Source organism: Panthera onca, chromosome F2 (genome assembly GCF_046562875.1).
Source record: "Panthera onca isolate mPanOnc1 chromosome F2, mPanOnc1 haplotype 2, whole genome shotgun sequence".
NCBI lineage: Eukaryota > Metazoa > Chordata > Mammalia > Carnivora > Felidae > Panthera > Panthera onca.
Genome location: NC_138356.1, coordinates 46,199,361 through 46,213,009, shown reverse-complemented (window position 1 = coordinate 46,213,009; position 13,649 = coordinate 46,199,361). Strand labels below are relative to the sequence as shown.

General features: G+C 38.9%; 1 protein-coding gene across 2 annotated transcripts in view; it reads left to right on the top strand.

Annotated features, from left to right (window-relative positions):
• RGS22 (regulator of G protein signaling 22) overlaps positions 1-13,649 on the top strand; it is a 176,503-nt gene that overhangs the window by 161,069 nt on the left and 1,785 nt on the right. Inside the window, exon 28 of one of the 2 annotated variants that reach the window (XM_078441725.2) lies at positions 9,910-9,998. The exons of the other annotated variant lie outside the window; for it this stretch is intronic. The gene's annotated coding sequence lies outside the window, so the exon portion shown is untranslated. Of the gene's footprint in view, positions 1-9,909; positions 9,999-13,649 lie in introns of those variants that run through there. 2 annotated transcript variants of the gene reach the window in all.

Sequence of the window (13,649 nt, the reverse complement as noted above, 5' to 3'; positions counted from 1 at the left end):
AAGATTGTCCTTTCCCCATTGAATGTTCTTCCCCATTAAATGGTTTTATGGAAAATCATTTGACTGTATATGTAAGGGTTTATTTTGGGGCTTTTTATTCTATTGCATTGGCCTATATGTCTGTCTTTGTGGCAGTACCACACTGTTTTTGATCCTGTAGCTTTGTAACTGAGAAAAGTGAGTCCTCCAACTTTTTCTTTTGCAACACTGTTTTGGTTATTTAGGGACACATACCACCTTAACCAAGTAGTAAAATTTAGCATTACCAGTAATGAAGACAACTAATATTGTGTGCCCTCTGATAGGATGCACCAAGAAGGACACAGAATTACTTCTATGTTACTCCTACCAAATAGGCAGAAAAACCTCTCTTGAATGATAAAGACATACCAGACAAACCCAAACTGCATGATATTCTGCAAGATAAGTGGCATAGATGCTTCAAAAATGTCAAGGTTGTTAAAGACAAAAACATATAATATTTCAGATTAAAGGAAATTCAAGAGACGTGATCATTAAATGCAATATGTGATCCTGGATTAGATTGTAGACTTATAAAGAATATTATCAGCACAATCAGTGAAATGTGAGTGGGGTCTGTGGATTAGATGATAGTATTGTTTCTATGCTAATTCCCTAAACTGAGTTATTATATCCACAACTTCCTTTCAAATGGGTTCAAAACTTATGTTATATGTAGTATGTATATTGTACAAAATTATGTTATGTATAATGTCAAAAATTGTAATATATATAAAGCATATTCAGAGACAGAGAGAGAGAGAAAGACAGATAAAATGATTAAGCAAATGTGGCAAAATGTTAACAATTAAATGTTACCAGTTGAAAGGAACTCTTGGGAGTTCTTTGTACTCTTCTTGCAATTTTCTGTAAGCTTAAAATTAATTCAAAGTAAAAATTTTTTAAATGGAAAAATGATGGCCAAATCTAGGCATTTTCAGAAAAACAAAAGCTGAGAGAATTTGTTGGCACTAGACCTGCACTGCAGGAAATACTTAGGAAGTTCCCAGGGCTGAATAGAAATGATCCCAGATGGGAGCCTACATCTGCAGGAAGAAGATCAGTGGCGATGGTAAGACTTTTGAACTACACTTTCAGACTTGTAATTCAATATGGTGGATTAAGCATGTGTGTTTAGCTCCTGTCCCTCCAAACCCCTAAAAATTACCATAAATGGTAAAGTCATGAACTCACAAAAATAAGCAGAGGGCATCAGTTGATCAGAGATTTCAACAAATTTCTAGAGACTGAAGTGGGTAGTAGAGGATTAAATGAGGCAGGGAGGAGGAAGCCCCACTAAAAAGAATGCATGGTGGATGTTGTAGTTGAGGAGACTGTACAACTACTCCTCAGAGGCCTGGAGGGCTTGGAATTCAGAAGTGTCAGGTCTGCAGAGAGGGCAGACTATGGGGCTGGAAACAGAGGAGTTACTGGAAAGTCTGTAGGTAGAATATGCAACACCTGTGCATCTCTGCAGAGAATGCCTCACTCTCTCCAAGCAATGAGAGACAGAGACAGCAAGAGTGAGAGGGAGAGATTGACTGACTGATTGGTTCAGTTTCAAAAGAAATAGAAAGATACCATTTGTTTTGCATGTGTTGTGAGAACACTTATGATTTACTCTCAGTAAATTTCAGGAATGTAATACAATAGTACTAACTATAGTCACCATGTAGTACATTAGATTCGTCTTATAACTGAAAGTTTGTACCCTTCAACCAACGTATCCCCATTTCCCACCAACCCCCGCCTCTGGCAATCTTCTCTCTGATTTTATGAGTTTGACCTTTTTAGATTACACAGGTAAGTGAGGGCATATAGTAATTGTTTTTCTGTGTCTGGCTTATTTCACTTAATGCCATCAATGTTGTCACAAATAGCAAGATTTCTTTTTTTATGGCTGAATAACATTTCATCGTGTGTAATTTCACAATGTATACATACATTGTACATCATTACATTGTACACCTTAAAAAGGAAAAAAAATCACATTGTACAACCTAAATAAAAATAATTTTTATTTTTCAAGTATACCTTTAAAAAGCTGGGGGAAAAAGAATTTAAGCAAATTCATAAAACAAAACAAACAAAAGCACCAAAAAAAAGTAAAGAAATGGAAAAATTGTCTCACGAGAGATTGAGCATTGAGTGTGTGAATTGGTGCCTCAGCACACAGCCTTTTCCCATTCCATTTTATGAGGTCCAAAGCTTAATGTCTGTCCCCTCTCTGTTCACCTAAAGTGATGCCTGGTAGTTGACAAACCTTGCCATAGGCAGAGAGCTGATGGCAAGCTTTTATATTGCCTCATTCTTAAGTATGGATGGGGAACCAAAATCTTCAGGGAACAGAACTATGTAATATTAAACAAAACAAATAAAATTAATCCCTAGGAGTTGATTCATGGGAAAAAAACTTTTAAAAGTTATAATTAGTGTCCTCAGATATATATTTCTGAGAGAGAGAGAGAGAGAGAGAGAGAGAGAGAGGAGAGACAGATTCCAGAAGGCAATGTCTCAAACCAATATCTATACACCCGTGTTCGTAGCAGCATTGTTCAAAATAGCCAAAAAGTGGAAGCAATGTCAGTGTTTATTGACAGATTAATACATAAGAAAGCATGGCATATGCATAAAATGGCCTTACAAAGAAAGGAAATAAAGAAGGAAAATTCTGACACATGCTACAACATGAATGAACCTTGAGGACATTATACTAAGTGAAGTAAGCCGGCCACAGAAAGACAGATATTGTGTGTTTCCACTTACATGAGGTACCTAGAGCAGTCAAATTCATAGAGGCAGAAAGTAGAATGGTGATTTCCAGGGGCTTTGAGGGGTGGGGAGGAGGTTGGAGCATGGGAGCATGGAAAAAGGAATTGTTTGATAGAGATAGAGTTTGGGTTTTGTAAGATAAAGTTTTGGAAATTGATTGCATAACAATGTGAATATACTTAACACTATTGAACTGTCCATTTAAAAATAGCTAAGGTGATAAATTTTATGTTATGTGTATTTCACCATAATTTTAAAAACCCTGGTAATATAAACAGACCCTTGCGGAGAGGAATCCCCCCCTCCAAAGTACGGATTATAAAATTTGGGTGATAGAAAATAAAACAAAAGTTTCAAATTCTCTATTTGAAAAAAAGCTTCAACACAAACATAGAATCAGTTTTACGTTCATGAATAAAAGAAGGAACTTGTGAAAGAAATGTCCTAGTTATTTACACCTTTCAGAAAAGTGATGTCAATTTAAGTATTAGCATTAGTGCTCAGTTTATCAAATAAGACAACCAACAAAACTGTGGACTTGTAGGGGGTCAGAGTTACATCGGACTTTAAAGTCCACAGTTCTTAAGTCTTCTTTATACAAATAACTTAAAGGGGAAGTCTTAGTGACAGAAAACAGAATAGGATTATTTGTTTTCACACGGCTTCCTACATTGAAGAAAGGTAGATGGGCACTTTGGGGACTGTTGCCAATTCACCACCTCTGAGGAGTGCGCTCTGTGATGCATGAGATTTCTGCTTTTCTCCAGAATCTGGTGAAGAGGCGGGACAGACCGACATTGAGCCCCTGAACCCTGGCAAGATCTGTGACAGCTGGGTCTGCCTGATCAGGCTGTTGTTCCTGGTCATAGAGTGCCCTTATCTAGCATGAATAGAATACTTTATCCTAAATGGTTTTATTATTTCCTCTGGGAAGAAGAAACATTTTTCTTTTATCTTTTAGATTTCCTTCACCAGCAGTTTAAAGGGAAAATACCTGAAATTTCCTTGGTTATCACTAATGGGGAAAATCAGCTTGAAAAGCTGAAGACATTACGGAAAAAGGGGAGGGGGACAAGACCATTTAACACACGTATCGAGACCTTATTTTTCATATCTGTTAGTAACTCATACTGGTAGCTGAAAAGGTGATATTGGGAGTTGCAGGGGTAGGGTAGTAAGGAGATCTAAGTGAGCTCAATGCTCATCTATCACAGGAAGGAATAGATAATAACTTCTATCAATAAATTTGTTTAATAGCATGTTATTTATGTGTTGACATGATAGTATATGATTGCATGATGGCGTATTTTCATAAAGGTGAAGACAATAACTGAAGAGGTAAGTAAAAGTAGTTGCTTCTGGAGAGCAGGATGACAGTGGGATGTACCAAGAGAGGACTGCAGCTTTTCATCATAAACCCATCTGCGGTATTTGATTTCATAGCCATGAGCATGGATTAGTTTCGTTATAATCAGGTGGCTCTGGGCAAGAAACTGGAAAGGTAGGCTGGAGCAGACTAGAACCTGCTCTTTTACTTTTAGAAGCTTGAACTTGATCTGCAGGCTATGAGAAGGCATTGAAGATCTTAATTTGGGGAGGAAGTGGTCAGTTGTGTGGGGTTAACCCATGTAGGAGTCACTGATGAGGGGTCCCTCAGACTGGGAGGAGGACCCCATAATCCCACTAGCTCTTCCTTCTTCCCAACCCTCCCTACTTTCCCTCCTTTTCCTTCCTTCCCTTCAACAAATATTTTTGAGTGCCTCCTATTGCCAGGAACATTAGTACCTTACAATTATTGATTAGAGAGTCAGCATTCCCTGAGGTGTGGGACAACTTTCACCGCAAGATGGTTTTAACAGGTACATGGTCACTGCATTAATAAAACAAAACAAAACAAAACAAAACAAAGCAAGCGTACATTGAAAGAAAAAGGGTTGAAGAGCCTACAAATTAAAAGAGATGTAAAAAACTTATCTCCATCAATTGCATTGTGTGGCCCTTATTCGGAACCTGATTTAAGCAGTTTGAAAAAGAAGAAAAAAGGGTAAAGAGCATTAAGAGGTATAAACCTTCAGTTGTAAAATAAATACATCATGGGGATGAAAAGTACTGCATAGGGAATATATATCATCAAAAATATTGTAATAACTTTGTATGGTGACAGATGGTGATGACATTTATTGTGGTGAACACATTGTAATGTATATAATTGTCAAATCACTATGTTGTACACCTGAAACTGATATAATATTGTATGTCAGTTATACTTCAATTAAGAAAAAGACACTTAGATATCTGCAAACTGGATATTTGATGATAGTGATTATCATTGTGTACGTGTGATAATGATATTGTAGTTATGTTATAAAATAGATGTTGTCTTTTAGAGATGACCTCTATAGAGATGAGCTTTATAAAATGAGCTATTTGCAGATGAAATTATATGATATAGAGAATTTCCTCCAGAGTAATCAATGAGAGAAGGGGACAGGGTTTCAGATGAAACAAAGGTTGTGTCCTGGGTTGACTATTGTCGATGCTGGATGATGGTGCCCTTCATTATATTATCCTGCCAACTTCATGTATATTTGAAATTTTCCAAATTTAAAGTTTTAAAAAATATTGACTCATACCATGAAGAAATCAATCCCTTTTCAATACTCCGTCAATTCATCTGATTAGTTAAAGAGAAATTCTTTAATCCTTTTTATAGAGTTGGATTCAGAGCCTTCAATCAGACATTAATAGAATGATTTGGTTCTCAAGTTATCTTGGCTTTTGTTCTGTAGTGATATTAAATTTACATAGAATTTACTTTAAATTATTATATATAATTTATGTTATATATAATTTATAATGTATTATAAAAATGGTAAGTAAACATTTTAGCAGGTATGAAATTTTACATTCAGCGCTCTCATATGCAGAAATTTCATTTTATTTCCCTATAATTGATATCACATTAGCCTTGGGCTCTATTTCTTCCTGAGCAACAGAAAGAATGATCAAATTCAATCAACTGCAATTTAAAATTCAATCTTTTGGGGGTCAGTTCAGGATTCTCCTTAGAATGATGTCCCCTTCCCCTTCCCTTCACCCTGAAGTGACATTTATTCTGGCATCAGGGAAGAACAGTGTGTCTCGTCTGCTCTGTTCCTTCACAGGGTACGATGCAGTCTCATTGAGTCTTGACACTGTGCCCTGGCACCAGCTCCTGAGGCCTATTTTTTGTCCTTCTCATGCCTCTGAGCGAGCCCACAGCTCAGTCTCAGAACAGATCCTCCCCAGGAGACCATGGGAGCAGTTCGGATTTTCTACAGCCTTGCTAATCAGAACATAGTCTGTGGGTCATAAACATCAGTATCACCCGGGAGCTTGTTAGAAATGCGGTGGCTCCAGATCCACTGAGCCAGACCCTGCCTGCACATTAAAGTATAAGAAACGCTGCTTTACAGCACTTGCTAGAATTAGCCTGAACCCCTCTCTGCCATCCATCAAAGCATTCAAGCTCCAGTCACATCTTTCCTGATTCTCCTACTCCCATCTTGTTTCATTTCCCTTTGAGGATCATGCATATTTTGGACTTACTGCTTATAATCCACTCTCTTTATGCCCTTCTTCCTGATGGACTTAATTGTTGATTCTCCAAAGCTTTTGTTTCCCCTAGAAGGCTCACACTAATCAAAAGCTGTGGCTTTTAAGACTAAACTGGGAGGTTTAGGGGCTCCTGGGTGGCTCAGTTGGTTGAGTCCAACTCTTTGATTAGGCTCAGGTCATGATTTCATGGTTTGTGAGAGAGCCCCACCTTGGGCTCTGTGCTGACAGTGTGGAGGCTGTTCGGGATTCTCTCTCTCTCTCTTTCCCTCTCTGTCCCTCCCCCCTCTCAAAATGAATAAATAAACATTAAAAAAATAAACTGGGGTTTTTAAAATAACCTCAGCAAGTTGATAACCCTGAGGACAGTGTGTACAGAAAGGTCTTTCTCCCAGGTGAATGCTGGAGGTATAGACGGTGGGAAAGCCCAAGTTAGCCTCTCCAAATATTAATGGCTACATCAGTTTTTTAAAATGAATCAATTAAAAAATGTTAAGTAAGTAATAGTGTTATAATGTGCAGATAATTGAAGCTCAGGAAACTCTGTTAAGCTCCAGGTTCCCTCTTTCCTGGGGCTGCACCCATGTTTACTTACCCTGAGTCAGTCTGTCTTTCTAGAATGCAAAAGGAAAAGCACAGGCAATTGATATACTGAGCTGAATTCTACCCATAATGAGAATAACTGGTGATATTAAAGAGATGGGAAACTTAGAGGACAGTGTTTTGGTGTTGAAGAGAGGAAAGGGAGGGTTTGTGGAACTCTGGGAGCTCCCCATGATTTGGGACTGAATCATATTTATATTTGCTTCCACAGATACTGCCATAAAGTCTGGCTCATAGTAGCCTCAGTAAATATTTGTGGAATAAGCACCTTAGACTGAGAGAAGCAGGGTTTTTATATTTCTTAAGTTATTTAGAGAAATGCTGGGTGTGGCCTCATTCCACTTACAGTGGGATAGCTTAAGAGGAGTGAGAAAACCAAACAATGAAAATAAAACAAAACAAAACAAGACAGAAACTTTAAAATAAAAAACATATATGGAAGAATAATCTCAACATGGCAGAAAGTAGGGAGGCCACAATGAAATTAATGTGGTTGTTCAAAGGGCCCTCATGTGAGTTTGGTGTTTAAAAGCCAATACACAAAAGGAGAAATAAAGGGTATGTGAACCAAGTCAAGTAGAAGAAGGACACTCACCCACAAGAATAAAGCTGAGGGCACCTGGGTGGTTCAGTTGGTTATGTGTCTGGCTCATGATTTCGGCTCAGGTCATGATCTCACAGTTGTGAGATTGAGCCCTGCATGGGGCTCTGTGCTCAGTGTGGAGCCTGCTTCAGATTCTCGCTCTCTCTGTCTCTCTGCCCCTCCACCCCTCTCTAAAAAAAAAAAAAATTAAAGAATAATGCTGAGAAGGCTGATGAGTGATCTGAGTCTTGAGAATAATGTGATAAAGACGTTAACTCATTTTAAATATTGTGTGATGAAAAATGTCAAACATATGCTAAAGTAGACAGAGTAATGTAATGGACTCCCATGTAACCATGAATCAGCTACAATAATGATCATTTTGACCAGGGGTAACTAAAGGCCAAGTCCAGCTCACTCCTTGTTTTTATAAAGTTGCATTGGAATATAATCATACTCATTCTTTATATTTTGTCTGTGGCTACTTTAATAGTGACAGAGTTGAGTAGTGGCAACAAAGACCTTGGCCCACAGCCATGATCTGGCCTTTTATAGAAACAGTTTGCTGACTCCTGATTTATTTCCCTCCCCATAAATGCCCCCTACTCCTGTCCACCTATCTGCCGAGCCGACTTATATGATTTTGAAACAAATACTAATCATTATCTTGTTTGACTGGAAAATATTTTGGTATGTATTTCTAAACCATAATGCCCTTGCCATCCTACAAAGAGATTCCTTACAATATTCCTACAGTAATTCCTACAGTTATTCCTACAATAATTCCTTAGTATCATAAATAGACTATTAATGTTCAAATTTCCAGTTACCTCCAGGTCATAAATATTTGTAGGTTTTTTTTTTTTTTTGTCTTTCCTCTCTGCAGTTTGTGTCGGGATCCATATAAGTTCTACACATTGTGATTGGTTGACATGTTCCTGAAGTCTCTTTTACTCTATAGGTTTTCCTACATTTCCCACTGTCTACCTTTTTGTTTTCTCACAATTTTTTGGAAGAAACCAGGTTGTTCTGTAGAGTTCCCCACAGTCCGGATTCTGCCAACTACATCCCTGTGGTGGTGTTTACCATGTTCCTCTGTCCCTTGTATTTCCTATAAATTGGTAATTCAATTTAGAGGCCTTGAAAGGGGTTTTAAAGCTCTTCAAAGAGGCAAGACCATTGCCACTGCTTACAGAAGGCAGTGTGAAGATGGGATTATTCATTCCCATTTTGCTTCCTTTATTATCATCAATCTGAGAATGTTTTTTTAAACATTTTATTTTTTTATTAAAATGTTTTTATGTTTATTTTTGAGAGAGAGAGAGAGAATGCAGGGGAGGGGCAGAGAGAGAGGGAGACACAGAATCCAAAGCAAGCTCCAGGCTCTGAGCTGTCAGCACAGAGCCCAATGTGGGGTTCAGACTCACGAACCGTGAAATCATGACCTGAGCCAAAATCAGGCGCTCAACTGACTAAGCCACGCAGGTGCCCCTGAGAACAGTTTTTTAAAAAGAGTTAGCAATTAAAACCCAAAATAGTTGATAAGGGAGCAAATAGATGTGTTATAAGAACTGTTAACTTGAGTCCTCAAATATATGCCTTATAGACATGTAGAAAATGTAACTCTCTAATTCTCTTTACTTTTCTCTAACCCAATTATAAGTCCTTATGGCATCAGGTGGTAGAAATTTAACTGATCAGCTGGAAGATTCTCCCCATGTGCTCAGGATGACAAACTAATCCCATGTCAAGTCAACATGGACTTCAAGTCAACAACAAGACTTCACTTGAGCGATGTCTCTTGGGCCGGATCGGACATCTCCCCCACACTTACTCAGTTCCAGTTCCGTTAGCCTTTTTTGCTGTCTGGAACACAGCCACATCATGTCACCTCCCTTGCTGATCTCTTTGCAGAGAGCACTCTTCTCCCAGATCTTTATGGGGCTCATTCCTCACATCAGTAGGGATTCTGCTCAAAGGTCACCTCCTCAGATAGGGTGTTCCTGGCCTCCATCTAAAAGGGCACCACACCAGCACTCTGTTGCATTCTTCACAGCACTTAACCACCATCAGACGCTATAGCATGTATTTGTTTGTTTATTCGTGTGCTCTCTGTGTCCCATGTGACAACATGAACTCCGTGAGAGCAAGAACTTTGTCTTTTTCATACCATATCTCCAGTGTATAGAATAGTGCTTGGCACACAGTTCTATATTTGGGAAATATATGTTGAATGAATGAATGGTCCGTCTCACACTGATCTTTCCTCTTCCAAACTTTCCTCTGCATTAGCTATTTCCATCTCATTTTGGTTTGAACTTTATTCTCTTGTATAGGGTTTCACGAATCTTCTCTTTAATGAAATTCCCAGATACTAAAGTACAGAGGCTGGGTTTTGCAATTCCTTACCATCCTCCCTAATGGCTGGCACAGAACAGAGAACATAGTAAGTGCTATGTAAATACTTTTTGAATTATAGTGGGAGGATTTGGTTTAGCTTATTGTTTAAAATGCTTAAAATACCACATGTAGATTTGTTGATTCTTCATATGCTATAATTTGAATATTGGGTGCATTTTAAATTCAGGCTTTTTCTAATCCAGAGAAGGCTAAAGGTAAATGTGAGGGGGTTTGGTGTACGAACGGGGCCAGATTGATCCATTTTTTTCAGGTAGTAATGGATGAGATGGCCTTTCTGAAAGGTTTGCTTGGGCCCCTTGATTTATCTATTTATTTATTAAAAAATTTTTTTAATGTTTATTTTTTCTTGAGATAGAGACAGAGCACCAGTGGGGAGAGACAAAGCGAGAGAGGGACACAGAATCTGAAGCAGGCTCCAGGCTCTAAGCTGTCAGCACAGAGCCCAACAGGGGGCTGGAACTCACAAGCTGTGAGATCATGACCTGAGCCAAAGTCGGATGCCCAACTGACTGAGCCACCCAGGCACCCCGATTTATTTTTAATATTTTTGAATGTTTATTTTTGAGAGAGAGAGAGAGAGAGAGAGAGAGAGAGAGAGAGAGAGAGAGACCGAGCACAAACAGGGGAGGGGCAGAGAGAGAGGGAGACACAGAATCTGAAGCAGGCTCCAGGCTCTGAGCTGTCAGCGCAGAGCCTGATGAGGGGCTTGAACCCACAAACCATGAGATCATGACCTGAGCAGAAGCTGGATGCTTAACTGACGGAGCCAGCCAGGCGCCCATGACTAGTTCAACACATTTGTAAATGAAAATCGACACAAGTTCAAAGTGAGATCGCAATGTAACTACTAAGAGACTCTCTTTTTCAAATGAATTAAAAAGTTTTCAAGTGTCCTATCTTAGAGTGATAATTTATATCTTTTGGCTTTGTTGTGCCCTCTTAGAAGTTAAAATATGGTATTTCCATATTCTCTTGGTTTGCTTGTTTTTTCTTTTCTATCTAGTAAACTTTGATTTTTCCCCCTTTCTGTATTATTAATGCAGTTGAGTTTAACATGACTCTTTCAGTTAACAGCTTCATTTCATAGAGGGCTTTATCAGGTCAGAACATCTCTATGTAGAGCTTCTGTGGATGATGTCAGCTCAGTTCCAGGAAAATTGTTTTTAATTACTGCTAGCTCTGAAGTAGCCAGAAAAGCACAACATCTGGCACTTAGCTGTTTCACAGACCTCATTACTATTAGTCTGAATTAATAACTTCTTAGATTTTCTAAGTGGGGCCTAGGAGGATATATCTACTCAAGTAAACAGAAATGGAAGGTTATGAAATTATCTACTGATTTGGGGAGTATCTTTTGTGGCTTCTTGGGACTATACTCTCAGCCATTAGGGATAGCAACACAGAGCCCAGAGTAGGTGCTCAACAAATCATCATAGACTAATGAGTGGTGTTCACTGAGGTAGATTTGTTCCTCTGGAAGTACTCTCCACAGCCCTGGTATGGGATGAATCCCACTCTAGATTCTATTCCCAGTTCTTCTATTTTTCTACCACTGTAATCCTCAGTGTCTTAATCTAAAAAACAGTCCCTGGGGCACCTGGGTGGCTCATTCAGTTGAGTGTCTGACCCTTGATCTTGGCTCAGGTCATGATCTTGTAGTTCATGGGATCGAGCCCCACATTGGGCTCTTTATTGACAGTATGGAGCCTGCTTGGGATTCTCTGCCCCTCCCATGCATGTGCATGCACACTCTCTCTTTCAAAATAAATAAACATTTAATTTAAAATATAAAAATAAAAAACAAAAATCCCTGTTCATCTCATGGGATTATTGAGAGGACAAAATGGAAACACAATAGTGAACATGTTTTGCAAACTACTGGATGCTTCATATGGCTTACAGATACAGTGAGGCAGTAGCTCAGTCTTGGGATGGCATGAAAACATGTCCCTGATCCACATACAAACTTCAGGGAGTCCAGAGTCCCCTAGAATATAGTACCTTACCAGCCTAAGAAGCCTTGGGGAGGTGATGCCTCAGGGAAAAACCCTCCTGAGGGCCCCAAACATCCAGGGTTCCCTTGGGCTAGCAGCTGAAGGGCTCTTGAGCAGCAGATGGGTTCTATTACAAAATTTAGGGCTTCTCTAGAGGTCAAAGGTGGGCCCAAAGATGCCCCTAACTTGGATAAGCCATTTTGTTCTAACTTAGGAGAAAGCATGGTGATCAACATAGCTTATTTCCAGTGTCCCCCCCACCCCCTTAATGTCCCCATTTCCTCTTCACACTCTCATGGTCTCTATCACTTAACCTGTCTCAGCATTTACACACACACACACACACACACACACACACACCTAACTAAAACAGATACATTACTTAACCTCTTCTACCAGTCAGGACAAGCTAAGTTTGTCTATAGGACCAAACAACCCCTGAATCTCAGTGGAATAACACACTACCATACCATTTATTTCTCACTCACAGAGTCCAGCCAGTGAAAAATAGTAGGAAGGTTCTGCTTATCTTAATCTTTCTCAGATCCAGCTGACATAAGTGCCATTTCAATCAATACTTCCCTTATAACAAAGTCAGGGCAAAGAGAACATGGCAGACACACGTTGTGTTGTAAAGCTTCTACCCAGAATCGACGCATGTCACTTCCACTTCTATTGCATTGGCCAAAGCGAGTCATATCCTAACTTTAAAGGCATCAGGGAAGTATAGTCCTACCATATCCCTGAGAGGAGAATAGAGATATTTTTTAGATAGTGCAATCGTGACTATGCCTTTTGTGGTAGGCAGAATAATGACCCTTCCAAGTTGGGTTCTATGGCCTAATCCCTGGATCATGTTATGTTATGAAGCAAAGGGGAATGGAGTTGCGGATGAAATTGAGGTCGCTAATCAGCTGACATTAAAATAGGAGGATTATCCTTGATTATCCAAGTAGACCCAATGTAATCACAAGGGAGATTATGGAAGAGGGAGGCAGAAAAGAACAGTCAGAATGGGAGATGTGACATCGAAGTCAGGATCAGAGACATGCAACATAGCTGACTTTGAAAATAGAGGAAGGGGACCATGAGCCAAGGAATGTAGGCAGCCCCTGGAAGCTGGAGAAAGCAAGGAAACAGAGTCTGCTCTAAAGTGTCCAGAAGGAATACAACCCTGCTGGCACACTGATTTTAGTCCAGTGAGACTTGTTTCAGACTAATGAACTACAGAACTGTAAGGTAACAAATTTGTGTTGTTTTAAGGTAAGTTTTTCATAGTTTGTTACAGTGATAATAAGAAACAAATATATCTCTCCTTTAGAAAATCACATTTTTTTCCCAACTATAAAAGAAAGGCATGATCAAACAGAGAATACATAAAAGTAGACAAAATATAAAAAATTATCCCCAATACAAGTTTCTGTCGAGGACTCTTTTCAATACTATTTTCTACATATCCATACATATGTATATTTTCATGCGTGTGTTACACAATTAGATCACACAGCATAGTTTTGCAGTCTGCCTTTTTATTTAGCAATAGATCTTGAGCATTCTCTTATGACTAAAGTGTTTTAACTATGCTGTCCAATAATACATGTGGCTATGAGAAACTGAAATGTGGCTAGTCTGAATTGAGATATACTATACTTGAAAAATAC